This window comes from Papilio polytes, unplaced genomic scaffold, assembly GCF_000836215.1.
Source record: "Papilio polytes unplaced genomic scaffold, Ppol_1.0 DF822845.1, whole genome shotgun sequence".
NCBI lineage: Eukaryota > Metazoa > Arthropoda > Insecta > Lepidoptera > Papilionidae > Papilio > Papilio polytes.
This window is the reverse complement of record NW_013526359.1, coordinates 4820893-4840758: the sequence shown is the minus strand read 5'-3', so window position 1 is coordinate 4840758 and position 19866 is coordinate 4820893. Positions and strand designations below refer to the sequence as shown.

The window sequence follows — 19866 nt, the reverse complement described above, 5'->3', positions numbered from 1 at the left end:
TTCAATTAACCATTAATTTATTCATCTTTGAATGAATTTCCACATGCCAAAAATTTGAGTTTCCTGTGCCGATATATGTGCGAAATACATAATCTGATTCTTATCGATTTCATAAAGAAGGAAATAACAATATGTTACTACACTCTATTAAGCTGAGGCATAGCACGAGAATTTCCGAAAAAGTATTGACAACAACGACAATTATATCAGTGTAGTCGGTGTAGTTTACGCTCGTTATTGCTGCACGAATCTAATGCATTATTTTCGATGACATTACGAACACTTTCTCGCAAATTTTCGTGCTACATCCTCTGTATTGTAAACGATCTCCCTACTACTGAAGTTCATCAAAACGTAACCCGGACGTAAAGCTCAATCAAGCGTAATGACGCAAGTAGCCACTCACCGTTTTTTTCATAAACAGTAACCGCTTACGTCGTGTCATCGACACATTGTGTTAACTGTGTTAAGAGTTAACGACGTACTCGACTGTAGCGAGTGCCCTCCAACGCTGGTCTCAATTACGAAACACAATGAGCAAACATTGACGATGCCACACAATTCATACGAGACATTTAAGCCATCGATTTTTAAGGAAAATACGCGTCTAATGAAAGTGCAATTAGTGGATATTTAAATATTGTTAATACGTACTACTATTCTAAATGCGAAAGTTTAGAGGGATGAATGTTTGTTAGAGTTTGTAGCATAAACTGCTGAACGGGTCTCGTTAAAAATTGGCAGAGATGTAGAGAATAGTCTGGAAGAACACATAGGCTACTCATGTTTGTTTTTTAATTTCACGTGGAAGTTCCACGTGGCGCGAAAGCTAATATTTCATATAATTTCATGAACTCCTGAAGTAAGCTAATAAGTCCATTAAAATAATCCTTACATGATTGTAAGTACTTTATTATTCCTAGATTGTTGACGATTCCTAAGGTATCGTAAATTCAGGTATTAAATCTTATAGACAAGGTGGTTGAGATAAGAATATATGCAACATGTCTTGAACCCGGCTGGCACAACTTTCGCCTCATCCATTTTCATCAACAGTCAGTCGCTCTGTATTGGCGATTGAATTTTTATTACATTGAATTCTATCGCAGCAGAAGCATAGACGTAATACCTTTGACTATTAATTAAAGGACCTGGCAAACGTCTTATTATCAAATAATAACGAACAATTAACTTACTTGTTTGTGTGTTTGTTTTGTATGAGTACTTATCGTAATTTTCCTTAAGTCTTATCTTAATCTTAAAGTGTCATTATATCCCTACCACCCTCAAAAATTGCCTTAATTCACACAAATATGGCGGTTCTTTGCCTAGTCCATTACTCTATAGTCAAAGTGCACTACTAAACACCAGCGAAATACTTGAACAATTTAATGTGACATTTTGATTTGTCGTCAATTCAAAATGTCGTAAAATAAAGTCAGGACTGGACGGATGTAGTACCCTGATATATTAATGTCAAAAATAATATTAATAACTCTGAATCATATTTAGTTGCAACGGATCATAGATAACATATCTAAAACTTAGTTTATTTAAAGAATCAACAACTAAGTTTAACAGTATTGCAATTTCCTACGAAGTTTATGCGCAATTTTTTATCTAAAGTAAGGAATCGTAAGGCTTAAATATAATAAAATAAAGGAAACTCTAAATAGTAAATGTCTGCAACGTGTATTTGGTAATTATCGTAATCTACAACAACAGTATTAAAACATTTAATTGCAATAACAAAATCAAGCATACGCATTGACTATTTTTCACTACAGCTGTTAAATTCCTTTCACATATTCCAGTTAATTGTGAAAGTTGCTTAAACAAAAGGCTGGTGCGGTCGAGACACGACACTACGGTGGTCCCAACAATAGCACGACCACCGTAACGATTGTCCGAACACACACCATGTTTTCTTGTTTGCTTTGCGTCCAGAGGTTGTTTGTAATGTGGACAAAGCAAATATGTCCATAGTTCTGTTCACACGCGAATGGCGCGCAGTGCGAACTTAATATCGCTTCGTGAGCTCGTACGATATGGATAGAGTACAAATATGAAGGCTGTACTATGAATTAAATCGATTTAATATTTACCTACCACTAATAACATTCATACATCTCTCAAACTGCTAAAACAAATTAACAAACGAAAGAAAAGATAAAAGCATAAACAAAATATTGTACAGTGCCATCTATTATCTGTGATGTTAACTACTTTAGACGCTCCCAAAATCAGTATCTATAGCTAGACTCCTGCTGTGTTTTGAACTGTTCAGTTAGATGTTACCTCGTTAATTCGCCTGAAACAACACATCAGCCTTACAAGGCTTATAGCTTAAGACATTGCATTAATTATATCATGAGCATCTAAACAGGCATCATGTGTACTAGTGTATTTGCACTGACAGACACTTAGCGGTCAAGTAAAGCCTCGACGGTTGGGGTCAGAGGCAAGGGCAGAGCCACGGGCGGTCGCTAGTGTTCGACGCACTCGTACACTAAAATAAACAACAATTATAAACGGACACTCGGCGTTCTAAAAGTAAAGGTCACTAACCATTGTGCATCACAAAAAACATACGTCCATTATAAGTTGACCCCTATGCTCTTTCTGTTGCTATTCTATATGTGTATATACAAATTTTAACGCAGCATTCTTCAATTTTGTTTAAAAGTTTTAATAAACAAATACTGTTAAAAAAGATGTTATGTATGTTTAAGTCAATTTTAATCTACCAATCATTTTTGCATACGCGAAGTAACATATGACGTAATAGAAGATTTCGAAACATTGTAGAAGAAATTACATAGTACTGTTACACCAAGTTTGCCTGAAGGCAGCCTCAAATGATACCATTGTGTTGAAATACCAGCGGCTTCCTTTTTAAGATACCATCAAGTAAATCTTCTCATAACATTGTGAACTCATTTGGCTCTAGCGTAGGCAAAGATGGAAAACAATAAGGCAAAATAATTCCGATTGTTCCGGATAAATTGTATCTTTAATTAAAACATGCCGTATTAAGTTTGCATTCAGTTTTCAATGTGATTATTCAATGAATAGAGCTAAAGCCTTTATTGTAATATGAATTCCAAGATTGCAAACGTAGGTATTCAACACGGAAAAAGGTCTGACGATCGTGTTATCTAAATAGGGTGTTCAAATAACTAAGTACGTAATCCATATCTCAGTATCTGAACAATTAACACCATATCAAAAAGTTGATTACGGTGTCTTCTAATGACACATTTTTCTGAATTATTATCACTATTTGCGCTTTAACATCTGATATCCCATTCTTTCTTTTAAAGAAAAACAGAGATAACATTTTTGCTATACATTTATGTGGAAAAAAACTCTCGTTTATAGTACAGCTACGTTACTATAGCGTTACCACGAATATACAAATCCTGGCATGGCGTTTCAGTAGTCTTTTAAAGTAAGTAAATAAATAAATTACATATTTTTCTTTAACATGACGAAGGGTTTTGTATTTCTAGTCAGTATATAGATTGAGAGCTAAGATAAATCAAAGCTTGTACAAATAACTTTTTTCTTGATAATTTAACATTTAATTTGTGCGAAGTTTCTTTAGAAAAAAACATAGGAATTCAAGGAATTGCGGTAAAACGAGAAAAATAATTTTAAAATAAACGCTAGGCCTACGATGGTTTTAATAAAATAATAATCTTGATTGATTGCGTAAAGTAATTACAGACGATTAAAGAAAACATGAAATACGGCGTCCTACTTAGTTATGTTTTTTACTGCATTATATTGAAGCGATTATAAGAGAGGTTAGTTATACAGCGTGTTCTAAGATCTAAATCTTGGATCAATTGAAAACTATCTCAACTAAATATATCTATAAGGTAACCGATCTTATTAATTTAGAACTGATTTAATTCTAGGCTAAAGACGAACAAAGAAATAAATTCTTTGCCTCCGAAGTTTCAAACAGTTTTTTTTTTTTTTTTAATAAAAAACAATTGCTTTAATGCATTAGGAACAATACAAATATGATTTTGTAACGCTCCAATACACGTAAGTGCGGCGTGTCTTGTTAAATTGGTGATGTGAAATTTTAAAACCGGTGTCAGAGGTTAAGCATTATCTTATGTTAATGCATAGTCCGAAGCGGTGTAAATCAATTATGTTACGTGACCCATAGAGGTCGCTGTACGCCGGTTCGATTCCCGGGCGAACTTGCGCTTTTACACCTATTAGCGTTATGTAATCTTTCAGAATGCGAAATTACCGTTGAGCTGCGCGTAAGATATTGTTATTTAATTGAGGGTTAGGTTAGAATTACGATCATTTAGGTGAGCTTTGAATCTTCACGCTTGTAATCTCTCACGTATACTGACAGGCACACGTTTAACATTGTAGAATAGTAAAGCAAGAACCTTCCAAGTAAATTTATTTAATAGGAACCATAACAAAATTTTGAAAAACGTAACACGCTCACCGAGGGACAGTCCGATATGGGCCTGACGCGATACTTAACCTGGTGCGGAGGAAGAAAACTATGATCTCCTCGCTAGTACGATTCGATTATCTCAGGTGTATGCATTATATTACATAAAACGTATTCATTATGATTCCACACAGTATTAGCAATTTAATCTATCCTAGTGCTGGTGGGTCTAGAAAGACCTGCCTGGCACCGGCGAAAATATCATTAGGCGTATTTAGGCCCGCCGCCGCACCAGATAAAGAATTGTAATTTTACTTGCGGCAGTAAACGTGTTGATTAGCCTATGGCAAAGCCTACTTTGGTTTGGGTTATCGTGTATTTTAAAGCTTCTTTTCTATATTAGATTAGATTAAGGTAAGTTTTAATTATACAATTACATCAAAATCGCATCCATATCAAATGAACTCCTAACCAATCCTTTCACAATCATTATCATTCACTCATTCACTCGATCAACTGTCAAAAAGAGAGTCATTGCATAAATATTTTGATACTGTTCCATAAAAACTTCCGTGTTCGAATGTAAGTAGTCGTAAAGATAATAAAACGGTAACAAAAGCTACCGGCAACGCTCGCTACATCGACGATGCTCCTAATCGCAATGACTCAGCAATAATACACTTGATAATCTAATTGTCAGATTGTATTCTGATTCGATGATTGTATGGGCGCAATGCTAGAAAGTATGGTCGGCAAAAGTAATTGATTGTTTGTACATTTTAACCGACTTCAAAAAGGAGGTTCTCAATTCGTATGGAATGTTTCACTTCCTGAATAGTTCTAATTAACATCAGGCATATCATACATAATTTTTTAACAACAAAAATACATATGTCACTAACATGGAGCGATTTTGCAATCATTTTTAAAGTAACAACTATTTTATATTGTATAAAACATATTAAACCTGTTGCAAAAGTACTCAATGTCTATTATTAGAGAAATCCCAATGTAATTTTAATTGTAATTATTATTTTAAAAAGCTACTATTACAAAGTCTAAAGCTGCATTTTTTAAAGCTTTTGTAATATTTCTCTTTGGTCGTTTTTGCCGACCGTACACAATCGGAATAAAAAAGATAGCAGTGCGTTTTAAGAACTTAACGCTGTCGATTGTAAAGACGCAGTAAGAATTGTCAGAAATAATATAGTATTTGGCAATAAATATGTACGAGATTGATCAAGTTATAATAATATTGTCATTAGAGACCACAAGATGGAAGGCCATCGCTTTTTATGCCTTTTAACTTGGAGATTAGTTTTTGTTGGGGTTTTGATTTTTGTTATTGTAACAAAGATCGTTAATGCTCGTTTGATTCTGTTCAAAGTTCGATGAACTGTTCACAATGTCGTTAGCTAGTGAATGCTTCATGAAAGTTCTCTTGACGCAAGTACATTTAATTGCGTTTACGCTTTTTACGTAGATATACTGTAGCTGTTGACTTGATGCTAAGCTTCTCATCTACAATGATCAACTAGTTACCAAACTAAATCTGTATTTAAGCAACTAATTGTGTAATTTACAATTTATCAGCCATAGACTTTGCATCTTAAAATACTGTATAAAATCCAGAAGGAATATAAAAAAAAAACTTCTTAAATTCTTGAAGACTCTATTTTATATGTTAAGTTCATGTCAACATATCTCTTAAAAAATATTTTCTGTTGGAAGGAAAATTGAATTGTCAATGTCATAGTGTGATGAACTTTATAAATAAATGTGCCTCTAAATAGAAATTTTGTTACGGTATTCTAAACAATTTAACTTATTGAAATAACTGTTAAAAATATTGTTAAGAACTAAATTATAAGTCTTTGGATACGTAAGTTAATAGTAGCGTATAATTTTCATAAAAAGCAGTTGAGCCAACGATCAAAAGACGTAACTAAATTGACGTCAAATAAATCACAATAGAAATGCGTCACCAGCTGAGAAACACATCTCGAAGGTATGATATTCAATTTGTTAGCAGAACGATGTTTGATTTCTCACTAGCGCTACGCTTAGTTTACCGGTGGTCCAAGTCAAAAGCGTACTACAACCAAATAGAATAAAAAATACACGTAAATCTATCTTCTATTATGGATGTACCGTAGATGACACTTTAAACAAATATTTGTTATATTGAAAGATCGCGAGATGAGCTTCATTTTAAAGTACTATTGACGAAACATTTGTCGAATATATCCCTATAATGTAGCATAACAACGACAAATATTGAAAATTGCTTGTTAATTTCGAAACGCGTTGCCTTGTCTTTATAATTCACCCAAGCTAGCAATTTACTACTAACTAATCGTCTTAATTCAGAAATGAATTACAAATAGATTTTATAGAGCAATGTTGATACCCGCTTTTCGCTTGTTCCTTGAGGCGAGGTAACAGCTGCCCACTAGTCGGTGCAGGCATCAATCACAGCCGTGAAACAATCGTGCCAGCCGAGGTCAGGAGTTTTATATCGATGACAGATTGTCAGTGGGCACAGCGCTATTGGATGTAATGCGCACGTAATTTGCGTGTCATGCCTCTTGTTTGAACACGCTTTTTGTTATAGTGCTTGAATCAGTTTTACTTAGTTTAAGTTCGTTTAGAAATAACCTCAAATTCACGCACTTAGTAATGCGATTTTACTAATATTATAAAAGCGACAGTTGAACGGATGGATGTTTGTTACAACGTAACTCCAAAATGAGTCTGAATGAAATCGCACAGAAATAATTTACAGCTTGCATTAACACAAAGGTTACCTACTTAATGTTTTTTTCTTTACATTTGTAAAAGTCGAGGACGACAGCAAGTTTTTTTTTATGTTTATAATTTAACTAACATTACATCATAAACATTCAGTATTTATTAAACAAATTTTATAAAATTTAAAAGAACCTAACTAGAATCGACCTCTTATAAAACAAGAAAAGGATAAAAACGTACAATAACACTACATAAAGAAAAAATAAAGATCGTAACAGACTAGTATACACCTTAACCCATCACATTGGCTTATTTTGCATGCAATTGTAACATTGTAAGGGAACGTGTTGATCTATCGCGTTTAACTATTGTTAAACGTATTCTATAGCCAACCTTAGCGCCGACAAAACTATAATTACCCATGTCACCAGTATACGAGCTTCGTAATTTGCAAGAAATGTTTATGCTCATCTAATGAAACTCAATTTCTTTTATGGCAATACGTTATTAAAGGAAAATGTTTTTACGACGCATAAAATCGCTATACAATGCAGCCTTATCGGTTTTCATTTATGACATCGTAAACATAAGAAAACAATAAATTATACCCTAATGTGTTAGGTATTCTCTTAGGCCACCGACAAAGCTAAAAAAATGCACATTGCTTAGTAATTAAATTAACTACCGTCTAGAAATAATCGTCTAGTTATTACAATCCCTTTTTAAGATCGACAGCCTACCAAACGGGATATGTAATTAAACTCGCTGTCGCCTGCGATTCCGTCTCCGAGGCATTAAAAAAATTGGTAAAGCAGCTTATGTGTTTTTCCAGATTATGCTCTACATCTATGCCAAATTTCATGGACATCCATTCATCAATATCTTACCATCAAACCAACTAGCAACTAGCCGCTCGATGCTAATGTTACACCACGTAACGTTATTCAGTACATCTTTGTAAAGGTACTGGCTTTTGCCCGCAACTGCGTGGATTAAAAAAAAACTAAGTTAGTAAGCCTACGTGTTCTTCCAGACTATTCTCTACATCTATGCCAATTTTCATCGAGATCCGATCAGAAGTTCTATCCTTCTAAACTTTCGCATTTATAATATTAATAAGATTTATCATTGCAATTTAGTTTTGAAACAAGAATAGCTAATTGAAAGTTATGTCGTAGCATTCATTCTTGTATTTCGTTTTACTTTTTTCTGTACAAACTCCATTTCTGATTTAATGTAGTTGTAACGTTAAAAATAATTGTTGTCAATTACATCGAACGCGATCTTACCGTAATCAAGAATAGCACTTTTTCCGTTGAACTTTCCTAACCAGTTATTCCAGCGGAGACGAGTCATAGCCTCTTATATTATACTCGCCACACACGTTAGGTTTTGCAAGTCGATTTTAACTCTATACGCCTAACAAATAGGTAAATTATATTGTTCGTACGACAAAATTATTATAAGTAAATTGAAAATCTATTATGTCCGTCTTTAGTCTTTAGTCAGAAATGGGTAAAAGTTCGTGTTAAGTCGAATGTGTATTGCTAGCATTATTTAGGTATTCTTAGGAAAGATGTGTGTACACACTACATTAATCATACTTTCATTTGTCTAGACGGGGCAGCATTAGGCTTGTACCAATTTCATCACAAGGCAGATGGGTGGAAATTAAATGATTAATAGCGAAATTAGTGTTCGACTTGTTTATTGTGCTTATTATATTCGTAGATGTATTAAGCAAAGAACTTGATGTTGTGTCAATTATTATTATTGCAGTATTATTAATGATTGAACTGAAGATCGATTGCGATGAAAAATAATAAAATGAAACTGATAAATGTAACTTGCTAACCAAAATTTAAAGTTCACAAATTTCTATAACGATAGTAAAAAAATTAAGAGAACTTTTTATTCACACTGAAAAAAAAACATTAAAAAATCGTTGTCGAAACATTAAAACTTAGAAGAGCTTTATAATCGTAGTAAATTACTTCGAATAAACAATGATCATGTCACTTCCAGTGGCTATAAGTTCGTACTATAGCTAATCAACTGCGAACATCTCGTTATACTACTTTCTACATAATTTTTTATACCGTCTACACCGCTGTTATCTCGTTTTAAACAAATGAGGGAAGCTTCTATCTATAGATAATGTGAAGACTGAGACTAAGAATTCATTAGGTTTTTAAAAATATTAGAAGTGTATCGAGAAAGGTATTGAGGATAAATGTACTAATACAATCTGATAATGATAAACAAAAGACAACAAAACCATTTAAATAAAAATATGTAAACCATAAATGTTGTCCAAGTTGGTACAATGTTTTCGTCATCATAAGCATACGTCTCTACTGGGGAGCTCGGAGCCTATCCTAATGCATGAATTTTTCCCTTACTGTAAGAACGTCAGGTAAATTACGTACAAATGCAATTCTAAAAATTGAAAATCACACTTGTACTTGACGGGATACAAACCCAGGACCCGTGGACTACAAGTCAACACAAACCCCTAAGCCATCGATACACACCAAATGTTTGAGTACAATGTTTTACTTGTAACAATTTCATCTTCAACTAGCGGTAGCCAGCAAACTTTATTAGCGCAAATTTGGACCACCCGTTACGCCATTTTGACAGCGCGGAATAAAAAAAAAATGCCTTTCCATGTCAGCTATCCTGCAGTGAAAGTCCCGTCGAAATCGGCCCAGCCGTTTTGGAGATTACTCGGATCAAACGCGGCTTGCGGACAGACAGACAATTCTTTTTTACATGTGCTTTTCGTTATCAGCAACGCAAATACATCTTCCCGAAATCTGGAAATTTTCTTTTGATATTAAAAACAAACACTCCAATTTTATTATATGTATAGATAATGATAATTATGTAGTATGGTACATTTTTATATCTTGAAATAGCAGTGGCAATATCCTAAAAAGGTATAAAAACAGACATTTATTTGCGCGGGAGTAAAGTGATGTTGACTATGAATAGTTAGCTTGTACCGCGGGACCGGTTAACTGTGCTGTTTGCTTTGAACGGTATAAATAAACTTTATCTTAAGACCCATCTTAAGATCGATTGAACAAATTTGCAACACACGTAAACAATACATTACTGGTTATACATTCAATTCTCTAACACTAATATTGTTACAGACAATAAATAAATGGATTTGTAAATTATTAACTTAATATCTTATGCTAATATCGAAATGTTAACCTTAAACTAAATCTTGGTAAGTAAAAAAAACTTATCAATGTATTACGAAATTATTTACTTATCTAACTATAATTAACGCAATTTAGTTTAGTTGGTTATTTATAATAAAAGAATATTGTACAACATACTTATGAACGGAGAAAGACATTAACAGAGATATTTCATTTGAAGTAAGACGACGTATCAATTGGCAATAATTCATTGAAATTGAATCACTCAGCTTTGTATTGCTTCCTAGAAGTTTGACAGCTCAGTCGTTAGCTAAGCCTTTGACTAATAAATGACAGGACATATCAAGTGTATGTATTTCCCTTTTTATATACATTCACTTGCTTGTGTGCACGTTTTATATTAGTAGGTTATTTTTTAAATTAGAATGCGTTCATAAAAATGTGTTACGTTTAATTGTCGTAACCTCATCGTAATATTGCTGAATATAATAACGGCTCTAAGCTCAGTCCGTTTTTCAATAGTCAAAGCAGTTCCGTAGTTAGTTAAAGAGATAGATTATTAAAACATTCCATTAATAGTTACCGTTTGGTAGTCGAAAGACAAAAAAAATAAGTTAAAGTACGCTAGTGTTAGAGTATTTGATTATAGTGTTCAATTAAATTGCTTCGCAAATTGGTATTGTTGAATACTAAAGTGGTTTCGATGGTATTATATGTGAAGATATACGCTATATAATCGCAATCAATAAGTTTTTGTACAATGGAGGTTTTTTGTTATTTTAATTCTGGAATTTAATTTTTGATATTCGAGTTTTCCGATTAATTTAGCCGTACCAAGATACATAAACGATAATTGTACAATATATAATTTGCTACTGAAATATTTTCCTTTTTTTAATATTCTAAATCTCTTAACACTATTTTTTTATTCTTAATGAAAAAGATAATTATAAGCTAAGTCTAATGTCATCACTTTCAACGGCTACCATACTAAACAATTTGTTTTTATTATGGGGCGATCCCGAGATGTTAATCTGTGGACAAATCGTCGTGTGTACGGCACGCACACCAGCGCACGCGGCCTGGTGAGAAACTAACGCACCTGTACCGGTCGACCTGCCCGTTTTAGTGCTGTTAATAATTTATCGATATATCGATATCGATAAATAAAATATCAATTATTTAAAAAATAATAATACCTAGAGCCTGGTTCCTGACTATAACTGACTGTTAATGAAACGGGGTCAATTTACTGTTTACCTGATTTTTGTTTTGCCAGCAAATAAAACTGTAAACTAAAAATCGACTTCATTGAAGATAATAATTGTGAAATATGTTTTTTTAATTGCTTGGGAATAATCAGGAGAAGTTTTGAACAACAAAATAATCCATTTATGTACAATTTTAATTTACAAATATTTGTGATGTTTCTTCTACTTAGTAAAATCCTTGATGTATTTTATCTGACAGGATCGGTCTATTAAATTAATATATTTATAGCATTTAATATGCTATAATAATAATATTTGGTATTTAAATTTAATTATCGATGTCGATAAATAACAGGGTACTACCTAGGCCTCTCGCTGTGCCGGCCGTTCCATCGGGGCCCGTTCGCTTCACGACTCACATCATAAATCACGCACTAATAGCCGGTAAACTCATTCGCTAATCCGAATCGAACAAGTACGGGATGAGCTTACATTGCGCCCGAGCTGCTGTTCACGATTATTTTTTAATAGCGTTACTGTAACCTAAGTTATAACCGTTACATATTTACATATATATTGGCTAAGTAAATTATATGCTTAAATGCAATTAAACATGAATGATGTTAAGTGTTCACGTTAAAATTAGTGGATTCAACGTATATGTATGTAAGTCTGTAGGCATATTGATATATGTATGAAACTAAATTGTTTTGACAGATGTTTTAATTATTAATTTAGATTGTAATATAATATAGTTTAATTGTTGGGTTCCATGCATTATTTTTTATAAATAGGGTGATTGCTACTACTTGTTTTTCTTCGAGAAATAATCATTATAGTTAATTTTAAGTCAAGGTATATTCGCTTGAATTTTTTATACATATTAATGCAAAACTATTTAAAAAATATTTTCGATACGTTAGCATTAAAAAATATATTAATCCAGCTTTAGCATTTTATTGACTTAAATTAGGTTTTAATTTTTATTTAATTGCTTTTACTGGAAATAACCTACTTTTTACGAGAGCAGATGAAATTAATTATAGGCTATTTTATTCAAGTACGATCGTAATAACTTTCTGCTCTGGAATAGTACGCACTATATTAAAAATCCACTATACTATTGTTTAAATCTATACTATTATAATAAAGCGTAAACACACACTTCTTTGATGCCTAAGATGTCAGCAAATAAAGCATATTTTTGAATAATTCTTCTTTTAATAAAAAGCCCTACACTTGCGACACGCTTTAGGCTATATATTTCACGCCATTAAACTTAAAAATAAAACAAGCCAGTAAACATTTTGGATGAAAACCCTAATGTGGGAAAGAGACCATAAGTTGCTGCCAACATCAAGGGAGAAAGGTTACCATGGTTTGTCATAATATCTTGTCATTTGCAATTGATAATTTAACACATGTAAACATCAAAATGTAATTTTCATAATCTTATACAGATGAAGTCGCACGGAAACAGCTAGTATGATTATGAAAGACTTTTAAGGCTTAAAAAAGTATCTGTGAAAATGTAAGATATCACTATTTCACTTCTAAAATCTTTTTCCTCTATCGTTTTTTGCGCGTAAAATATTTCAATATTACTCAAGAAACTTCTGTGATATCTAAATTATCTATTAATGACGACCATTTAAAGCGATTTAGAACATATGAGTCAGACAGAAGTGAGTAACATAATAGCTGCATCGAAATATAACCTAGATTTGTTTTCCCAATTTACCGGACTACTTAGCACTACTACCAATACGATAAAAATTACAATTTAACATTGTAATGTCATTATCGAACTAACAAATGACAATCGAATATCTATTCGACAATTCATTTTGTAAAATTGACAAAATATTGTATACTAGCTGTTGCTCTCGACTTTGTCCCAGTGAAATAAAAAATAATAATAAAAGATATATATTCACATATGAATTACCTTTCTAACGATGATATAATCGTCCCAGTTTTTACGTGAATCAAATACTTAATAAATACAAATCCATCCTCTTTATAATATTATTATAGATAACAAGGTTAACAAGGTGTAATAACAAGGTTCTTTTAGCCAATTATTTCAATTAATTGTATTTAATAATTAAAGTTGGATCTACGTTCAATTTACGAAATTGTACAAAGAATTAACGGACACTATATTTATTTACTTGAGTATTTACGCAGTAAAAGCATTATCACATATGTAAAGGTTATTGACCTCAATGTGTAAGTTGGAAAATCGTATTCATACCGCACCTAGAATGTCAATGGCGTCTACTTTAGTACCTTTATATCTTTATGTTTAAAACTGAATAGAACTCAGTTAACTTCAAAATGAATCAGATTTGTTGTGACTCATAATACCAATTACAAGAAGATAGCAAATCTAATAGTTATTTTAAATTGTTAACTTGCTTTTAACACTCTCTCATTTATACTATGGTTACCTGTCGGGATAATAGCGTAATGAAATATCAAGAAACAAACCGTACTAAGAAAAAGGCTACTCAGTTCAAAATATGACACTCTAGACCAGATCTGGCGAACCTTTATGAATCAAAGTGCTTTTTTAAATAAATACTTAGACGAGCATCATAAAATTGACAGTCAGTCAAATAATTTTGACAGACAGTCAATATCATGATCCATAGTAATGGCATCGCGTTCGCTTTTTATGTAATATCTACTTCATACTTTTTCGAAGTTTTTTTATGATTATCGACGTGCCCAAAATGTAGTGTGCCATTTAATGGCATGCGTGCCAGTGGTTCGCTACCCCTGCTCTAGAGAATATGAACTTAGGATGTTAACTAATTTTATCACAATTTTATGACACCTTTTCGGAAAACACAACACAGCACACTTAAAACTATAATAAAAAATTAGTATCAATTTTAATTAAAAAAAAAAAAACTTATAGTGGTTTTAATTTTAAAATAGGTGTCCAATGTTTACATAGATTATAGAACATTAAAACTTAATAATAAATCTTTTTATGTAGGTTAAAAATAATTATGTCGATTGTTTTATATTAAAAACGCGTCATAGAAATATGTTTCTCCTTAAATAAAATTAAACATAATTCCGTTCGAAATAAAGACATAAAATAGTTTCATTATTCTTTCTTAGAATTAATTTTAAAGTAAAACAGGGCACATATGTTAGTAAAGATTGTTTCAATTACATTTTACTAGCTTAATTATATGCTAATCAATTACTTTTTACGATGCAATAAATACCAAATTACATTTGCAAATTGTCTGACAATTAAGATTTACTCAATAGGTAGTCTAATTTATTTTAAACTTAGATAGTCTGTCTACGATAAAAGATCCTTCCTACACAGTGGAACGGGAATGACCGGTCGGGTTTGTAAAGTATAATGAAAAATATCTCTCCGTTTCCACCGTAATCACGTTGGACATTGGAAACTGTTAGCTAGTTTCCATTGATACACGATGCGGAATTTTATTATTTTACTTAAAAACAAGAGACAAATTTATTTGTGAAACAAATCATTAAAATATTGACCATCATCTTTTAGCGAAAGTAGGGATGTACCACTATACTTATCGACATACACATTGCAGATTTAATAGTCAAAAATATGTAGGTATAGAGAGTCAAAAAGAGAAGTCGCGACCTTCAGCGATGAGGATGAAATGCAGAGAGATAGAATGAATAGTGGTTGGATCTTGTTTGTTTAATCAAAAAATTAAGCGAAAAAAATTATGACATTGTTTATTATATTTGAATAGACTTTAGGTTATCACAGAATTCATTTTAACATTAAATTTATAATAGGCTTAGAAGGTCGTCAAATGCAGAGCCTGTAAGCCAGATGGTAGTTGTCACTTTCGTTTAAAACTAGTTATCGCACGCTGGTTTCCTTGCGTGGGCGTATATTACACTGCGTTTCTGTCGCGCTACCCGTAATATCGCTTATAAAAGATAAGAAAAAAATATATAACACTAAATATTCGTCGATTGGACTGGTTTATGAAAGCAATTCGATTGATAAATCTAATCATTGTATATTTAAAGATAGCTTATTAGCATATTATCTATTTAAACGTAATAAAAATTGATTTCTTCATCATTGCGTATACGAATGCGATTTAATGTTTTTTACTTTTACTGAATACAAATTAAAAAAAAAGTAATGGGAGCTGGTTTTTGAGGCTATTTGGAATATTGCGTATAAAAGTAAGATTACATCGAATAAACGACAGTTAGAATAGAAATACAGTTTTAAAAAGATATTTGTGTCAGAACTTTGTCATGTTTTTGTAAACCAAATTACTATCATCAATAAAAATCATAACATTCTACAAGGTCAATACAAAATATTTGTCGTTCAAATCCGCAGATGCAATGGGAACGTGTAACAAATCGGGCATTAAAATAATTACGAATCGCTCCCCGGTTATAATTGGCGGTTGTTGCGAGAGACGCTTACACTCGACGAGCTGCGCCTGCGCAGGCGCACATGCGCTATCAAATAATAGTTATGCCAATAATATCGATACCAAGATTGTTTTGAAGATGAACATCACTATTTTAACACATATGGACATAAATCTGTGATAATTACAAACATCAAAAATACTATTTTATATCCAGGTACACTTTATAGTTCTAATAGTTAAAGTAATTTAAGTCATAAAAACTTTAAATTAGGACTAGTGACGTATGAAAAATAAAAAAAAAACTTACTATAAAATTACACAAAAGAACAATGCAAAGCACAAAATATTGAAATTGACGTATTGTTTTTACATCGAAAAAAAAAAACAATAATAATCTGTCTCACTATTAACTGGTACATCACTAGCATTATAATTAAAACGAACATCCATTGCAAATAGTCAACTTACGTTCCTCAGTTTCCTAAATTTGATTGATTGTGGATTCTTTTACGAAATATTTAGTTTATCGATTTGCACACGTGTATTTTGCAATTTTTCATGGGCCGTAAAATAATCGAATCTTAATGAACGTATGCAGAATAGAGAGTACTTAAACAATTTTGTTTATAAATATTTTGCGCTTTTATACTATCAAAGCGCCTTTTAATTGATACTATCGCGGATGCTAATTGGATTTTATTGTATTTCTATGACAATTAAAATTATATAACTATATGTTTATAGACCACCAAAAGAAGATAAATAAACGAAATAAAACTTATACATTTCAAAAAAAAAATTGTTAATTTTTTAATGAAGATTTGTATTATTGAAGTAACTCAACAACTACTGGGCCGATTTAAAAAATTCTTCCACCGTTAGCTAATTTATCTGTGAGTAACATAGGCTATATCAATTTTACGTGGGCGAAGTCACGAGCATCAGCTAGTGGAATATAATGCAATTATAGTTATAAAACAGGCATAATAACAAACAGGTGAATAACGCAACAAAAAAATTAAGATGTCATGTAACATATTTCAAACAAGCAGTGAACAGTTGCAAAATAACAAAAACGCACATTGGTCCTAACATATCAAATTTACGAACTAAACACATTACAGTTGAGACAAACTTATTTCGATTTGTAATCGATTAAGTTGCTCGATATCTATATAAGACTGTTGCAAATTCAACAGTGCGTGCTTAAATAAGTTAGCCTGCTTTATTGTACCTGAATAGATATAAATATTTCACTTAGAGGTCTACAAGTCCGGTATAGTATAAACATCGTTGGCCACATTGTACGCCGGTCCAAATGGTAAGGTCCGCGCTAAACATTGATTTTACGACACACTAGCGGTTTACACTTACGTTGCATAAAAGCACTGGAAGAGACTAGTAAAACAAAACAGAGTTACAAAGACCTACTTACAATCGTTTCAACATCATCATCTGATGAAAAGCTATCTGTTTTAAAAATAAAAAGCTATAGTTAATAGTTATTTAAAAAAATATTTTTAAAATTACGTTTTATTACTTTTAATATGACTTCTTCGACGTTTAGGACTTTGAGCAGAAGAGTACGCTTGTACAAGTCGTTTTTAGCAGTTGTACATCTATGTAAATTGTATTCGCTTGTACGCAATACATGCTCCTATGACATCACGCCTTTGTCCGGAGAGAGTGGGCAGACAAAAGCTTAAGTGTACTAGGCGAGAATGTATTGACACGTTCAAGCATGCTATTGCGCACCTATTTTGTCGATATAGCATAATTTGCATTCGTAATTGAGAACAAAAACGGCTTGCGTATATTAGATAAGCTTGTTATTTATGTAATCTTTATAGTTTTAGTCACTTGTATATTAAATTATAGATTTATGCTTATTGTATTAAAATTTGTTACATATTACAATAATTGTTAAATAAATTAAGCTTTTACATACATTCTTAATAAAAAATTTAATGTATTTGAGGTTTAGTAGATAAGAGTCGATTTTTGATGTTGCCGCTTTGCGTACAATTCAAGTTTTGTTTATTTTTTGCTAATTTAAAAGTAAACCTCATTTATTCATTAAATTTATTGCTTGCCCTTTAAAATTTATTGCTATATTATGTTCCTTTGTTCTCAGTATAAGGAAATGTTAAAAGGTTCCTTAAATCACAATTATAACCTCTTATTTAAACTTTAATTACTATCTTTTACTTCATTGTCTAATACTTGTTAAATACACAGTTAAAATTCCCATCTTTTGAAGTATAGAAGAATTATAATAATCTTGAGCATTCAACATAAACCTTTAACAACTGTTTTTCAACACAAAAATAAAGATACTTTTTATTAAAATTAATTTTGTACTGTTCCGTTAGTTAAATAGTGGACATTTTTGTTATCAGAACATACCGTAAACTTAAAACTTTTTTTTAAAACATTAACCAAATATATTACATAAACACAACTATACCGATTTCACTGATACGTAAGAACGCATTACGTGGGCGTAAGATGTTCTGATAAGTACTTATTTATCTCTGCATCTTCAACATTAGAAATAGAAACAATTAAAAAAACACCTAACAAAAGGGCGCATATCGACTCTGTTAACATTCCTATGCCGACATATTAATAAATTGAAAGGCCCATTAAAATCCTAAATGTCGTTTATCATGATTGAGATTTATGATAAGTGGTCCAATGACAAGATAGAGACACAGTCGGTCGACGCCGTCACCTATGACAAATGTTCTATGTACTTTTTGGCAAGTGGCGAAAGTAATTTGTCCATTGATCTTGTCTATTTCAGAATCACCTACTGAGCCTATTTTGATACGGACAAATTTAGCTGACTTGTCTGTCAAAATACTTTGATATGTCTATATCTAATTTATTATTTGGAAAGTTTTTATTAAGATTTATGTCTTAAGACGTCGAATAAATTATTTATATTATTTTTTTTAACGATTGACATACCACGAGATTATCAACCTTATAGAGAAGATTTATGAAGATTATTAAATATCGAAGTCAATCACTAAGGGAAGGTCGAAGTCAGTCACCTTTAGAAGTAACTAAAACTACTAATCGAGTAACAGTAACTTGCACCTAAATCAATGAAAAAAGTCTAACTAACTCAGAGTTATAAGGTAATGGTTATTTAAACAGTCCTTAGTTGTAGATTTTTTATACAAGTTCACTTTAAAAGAAGCTCTTAAGCCGCTACACGCTGAGTTTTATCAGACAGTGTTATCTGAACAGTCCGATCATTCGGATAAATCTGACGAAACTGAGAACTATTCAGTTCACAGTTTTGTCTACACACGTAAGAATTATCTGCACAATCCAAATGTACAGATAAAACTGAGCGTGTGTAGACGGCTTTATTGATTATGAAACGTTTATAAAAGGAGTAAGTCATGATAGGTCAGTTTTAAAAATTTAACAATAAATTTACCAATTGTTATACTGGTCATTGCTAATGGCATGCGGAGAGAGTTGCTACTGGTACGGCAGGTGCGGTTTCCGATCAGATTGTAAGATGCGATGCCGTAATCATTGACGTTTGTTACTCCGTCTGACCTCTTTAGCGTCCACGATTTATCTCTTGTCTCGAAACAATGCCGGCCTTTGTTTAAACATCGTCGTTCTCAGCGTATTTATGACTGTCGTAGACAAAATTTAATGTCCATTATGTACCGTTCTCATTCATTGGCTAGGTGCGATAATGGATTAGTGTTATTTATGCACGTTCTAAATTTGTTATAATGTAAAGTGCACGCTTTTATTACACTTTATATTCATACACGCACTTTGAATTATTCGATAATGGGATTGACATTAGGGTTTTTATTTATGTTCTTTATATTAATACTGTTATATATACT

The 19866-nt window shown here is 32.0% G+C and overlaps 1 protein-coding gene across 2 annotated transcripts in view; it reads right to left on the bottom strand.

Annotated features, from left to right (window-relative positions):
* LOC106105518 (transcription factor SOX-6) overlaps positions 1–19866 on the bottom strand; it is a 216112-nt gene that overhangs the window by 167236 nt on the left and 29010 nt on the right. The gene's annotated exons all lie outside the window — the stretch shown is intronic.